The following is a 5,121-nucleotide window of genomic DNA, read 5'->3' as shown; positions in this document are numbered from 1 at the left end:
CACTTCCACAAAATGAAATATTTCTCCTATCTCTTATTATTTCAGTGTTCGGTTGGGTCAAAACAGGTCATTCATGAGACAATGTGCGTGTATTCGTCATGGCTGCATTACCTCATAGGAAATAGCAGTCTGCCTTTCTAGTATGGGACAGGGGCTTAGCAGCAGGAGTTGTATGCCTGAGGGAGCCCACAGCCCCTCTGCATTAGAAGACAACAGCAGATCTATAGCAAGCAGGGTGGACGGTGCCTATCTGACCCTGCTGTATGAATAATCTTAATTCCTATTGGTGCAAATTAAAGACAGGTTTTCCTCTCAAGAGGTGCTGCATCAGCTGAACTTTATGCCAGAAGGACATCAAATAGAATAGACAGATTTCCCTGCCATCAGTATTTGAATATAAAAAAAAGCAGAAGTGTCAGTGATATTGATTCTGCTGAAAAATAGCAAGCTGACTGCCAAGAGGTGCAGCAGTAGCTGTAGATTTTCATTGAATAGGAGAACAAAGAGTATCAGTTTACCTTCTATGGGACATCAAGTAAAACAGCGGTCTCCAAACTTTGTCTCTCCAGCTGTTGTGAACCTACATCTCCCAAAATGTTGGGCATGCTGGGAGCTGTAGTTTCCTCAACAACTGAAGAGCCACAGGTTGGGGACCACTAAATAATATCATTTGATTTTGGTACATTTGACCAATACCCCAGAAGATTTAGTACCCACACAAGTCACAAGTCAAAGCTAAGATTAATAACCCCCCCACAACTGGCAGCAAATAGACTTGTCCTTTACAGAACCTCTTAGACTTGGTCTACATGGTGACTTTGGTCACATGATAGTCGAAATGCCACATTGCATCTAATGACTGTTAATGTAGTTGTGATGTGACCATGACGTCACACAAAAAAAAAAAAACAACTTTGATTTCTGGTCACAGGCTGCACAGGGCTCTGCCAGCATTGACTTCAATGCAATATGCCAGTGTTTCCCAACCAGGGTGCCTCCAGCTGTTGCAAAACTACAACTACCATCAAGCCCGGACAGCCAGAGGCTGTCCGGGCATGCTGGGAGTTGTAATTTTGCAACAGCTGGAGGCACCCTAGTTGGGAAACACTGGCATATTGCATGCAACTGCGGCCCACTTGTGATTTCTCTGTAATTTGGCTACTTCTCTTTCTCACAGCTAAAGTGGCAGACGTGTTTTGGTTATACATGATTTTCTATCGGGCGACATGCATCACCGTACAGCTCTAGCCTTATTGTGTTACTGTTTGAAAGACCTCAGATACATTTTCAACCAAGAGGTGCTGCAGCAGCAGCAGCTTTATTAGATTTATAATGCAAAAAATGAGAAAATAACAGTAGCCAGCACTCACCATTCAGGGGACTTTTATCGGCATGAGGGGTGTAGGAGCAGAGGTCTCGGGACAGCACTGTTTTGCGCAGCTCTTGCGCTTCCACAAGCCGATTCATCGCCGTGGACGGACGCCGTGGACGCACGCACCTTGATTAAGTACGAGACATGCCGGGAAACTTAGGAGTATCATGTGACCATACTATAAAAAGCACAGGTAGTTCAAAACACAAAATATAAAACATACAAGAAAAAACAGAACAACAATCATCATAAGAACGGGGGCAACTCATTGCGGTCATTGAGCCCTAAGACTCCGGTTGCGTCCAGCTTTACGATCCATCGTGCCTCTCTTTGCAGCAGGAGATTATTACGATCTTCGCCATACACAGGAGGATTAACCCTCTCCAAGCCGGCAAATTTTAAGCAAGTAGGATCGTTATCATGTGAGTCACGAATGTGAGCTATTAATCTGGGGGCAACACTCCCTGTTCCAACAAAGCGAAAATGTTCTTGAACCCGAACATGGAGTGGCCTTATCATTTTGCCCACATTATGGGATGTGCGATGAAATGATCGACTACATGGGTGAAGCCACCTAATTGTACCTGTCTACTAGCAATATTGTGGGAACAAAAAGAACAGTTTCCACAACAATGATTTCCTCTGGGGGTATATTTTGTCAGCCACTTCGAGCCCGTAACCTTTTCCTTTTTAGTGGGTATCATTTTCTTTACCTTGTCACCCAGGGTTATATTTTTCCTGTAGGTGATAAGGGGTTTAGAAGAAGATACAGTTTTTAAATCACCATCTGCCTCTAACATGTACCAGTATTTGTGGATTGCTCTGGCTACAATATGGTTTAAATTGGAATTGTTTAAAGAGAAAGTCAAATGTTTTTGCTGAGTAATGGATGTTGTTTTAGTTTTTAAAAGATCAGTTCTTTCTCATTTTTTGACTCTTTCTAGGCTATCTTCTATCACAGTAAGGATATTTACATTCCAGCAGGCGTCGTTTTAATTCTTCTGCTTTTCGGTCAAAAACTTCAGGCTTGCTGTTGATTCTCTTCAATGGAAAGAAATGGGAGCAGAGAATACTGTTCTTCCCGTGTATTGGGTGGGAGCTCCGATAATGGAGGAGGGCATTTCTGGCAGTCGGCTTTCGGTAACCCATACGGTAACCATTCACGGCGAGTTTGAAACCCTCTTGCCAGTAAAAATCATCAAGGTGGGAGAGAAGGTCCATTTCACTAACATCGGGATCTATGGGTTTATCCTCTCTCAGTTGGCACAGACATTTTCTTTCCTCAGAAGTGAAGCTACTAACTGGAGAAAAAGGGACCTATAACGGATGGAATCTCTCCCTCCCTAGGTGAAGTCTGAATGGTAGGTTTCTCAGTTTTACTCAAGTTTTCTTTTCCTGGTAGCCTTGTACTTATCAAATTCAAACCTTTAGACAAAATGGATACACAATCGTTAGATAGGGGAATGTCAGTGATATTAATGACATTGGGTTCAACGAGTGTCACTTATCCCTCCACGAGACCCCTTTTCTTTTTCAATGATGTAGTTCCTTCTTTTCCTCCCTTGGCCCCTCCGGGTCTTTCGCCTAAAGGGACCAATCCAAGGGCAATCGCTGTGGCGCTGGACATCTGGCGATTAGTGGTTTCGTTTGATTGAGTAGTATCAGAGTCAGAGTCCAAAAATTTGATGATGGTCTTCTGGTGTTATTGTACCGTTTCCTATTTGTTGGGAGTCATAATCTGTTTTATCCCTTACAACTTTTCTAGTTTTTTCTCTTTTATTTCAGCCTGGGCGATGGTAATTTTTTTCTCTATTTTCTTAAAAATATGGTAGCAGTAGCCTCACTGACTCTTGTACGTATGGTGCGACATAAATCAGCAGTGACTAGCTTGTACTCACTTAGATTTTTTATGAGTACAATTTTAGTGAGTCTTTTAGCATGGTCATGGGGTTCTTGCACTGCTCTCATATGCTTGGAGGGAGTTGATGGTCCAAAATAAATGACATTCTTTGTCGGCTAGGGAGATGAATTGTTGTTCTAGTGCTCTCAGTCCAATACATTTGACAATATGGATATGGACATTCAACATGCTACATCAACCAGAACCCACACTTCAGGCGGGCAGGACAGAGGCAGGGGAGTTTTTCCTTTCGTGTAACACCCAAGACCCATTAACTGTATTGGGCGAGAGAGCACTAGAACAACGAATCATCTCCCTAGCCGACAAAGAATGTCATTTTTTTTGGACCATCAACTCCCTCCAAGCATATGAGAGCAGTGCAAGAACTCCTAGAGGCTTGCATATATATAAATTTCCATCCCAATTTTTTGACGATATAGAGTTCATGAATGAATGGGAGCAGGCACACCATGACCATGCTAAAAGACTCACTAACATTGTACTCAGAAAAAAATCAAAGTGAGTACAAGCTAGTCACTTCTGATTTATGTCGTACGAAAATGGAGTACCATACGAGAGTCAGTGAGGCTACTGTTACCACATTTTTAAAGAAGTGAAAGAAAAAAAGGACCATCGCCCAGGCTGAAATAAAAGAGAAAAAACGAGAAATGTTTGTAAGAGATAAAACAGATTATGGCTCCCAAGAGGATTGGAATTGGAATTCTAAAAAGCCCCAATGCAGATGAAATGCAGATGAAATCGACATGGACCCACAAATAGGAAACAGTACAATAACACCAGAAGACCATCATCAGATGTTTGGACAACTGACTCTGATGCGACTCAATCAGATGAAATCACTAATCGCCAGACGTCCAGCGCCACAGCGATTGCCCCCGGTCCGGTCTCTTTAGGTGAAAGACCCGGAGGGTGGATGGAGGAAAAGAAGGAACTGCAACAGTGAAAAGAAAAGGGGTCTCGTGGAGGGACCAGTGGCACTCGTTGAACCCAATGATGTCATTAATATCAATGACATTCCTCTATCTAACAATTGTGTATCCCTTTTGTCAAAAGGTTTGAATTTTAGACTGCGTGAAGCTTTTGACTTCACAAAGTTCGAGATTGATATGTACAAGGCTACCAGAAAAATAAATCTTTTCAAAATGTTCAGTAAAACTGAGAAATCTACCATTCAGAATTCACCTAGGGAGGGAGAGGTTCCAGCTGTTATCGGTCCCTTGGGTTTTTCTCCAGTTAGTAACTTCACCTCTGAGGAAAGAAAATGTCTGGATATTATGGCCGACATTTATCATTGTCTTTTGACTGTTTTTTGTGTCTACAAAAGGCGCAAAAAAGGCACAAGCAGGGTTTATTTGCATCTTTTGGTTTACACATTTCTGCTGATTTTGAGTTGCAATCCACTGATTTTGGTAATACACATGATATAGAAGGGATTTATGAACTGCGCCTTTTGTACAAAGGCGCAAAAAAGGTGCAAAGCCACTGAAAATGTCTAAAACTACACCATCCCAGACCTGGTGTAGCTTTTTGGTGTATGTGAAGAGAGAAATTTCAGAAAATGTGACCTGCACAAAATTTATCAAATACTCTGTGACCATTTAATAAATTTGGTGCTCCTACACATTACCAGCACACAAAAAATGGTGTAGAAAAATGCTTCATTGATAAATGCTACAATGATAAATGTCGGCCTATGTGCCAACTGACAGAGGATGAACCCATAGATCCCGATGTTAGTGAGATAGAGGTTCTCCCATTTAAATGTGGCAATCCATCCAGGTTTTCACCTCCTATCCCTGCTGGCAGTCCTTTTGACTTGTTCAGCAGC

Source organism: Hyla sarda, chromosome 11, assembly GCF_029499605.1.
Source record: "Hyla sarda isolate aHylSar1 chromosome 11, aHylSar1.hap1, whole genome shotgun sequence".
Taxonomy (NCBI): Eukaryota; Metazoa; Chordata; class Amphibia; order Anura; family Hylidae; genus Hyla; species Hyla sarda.
This window is presented reverse-complemented; position numbering follows the sequence as displayed.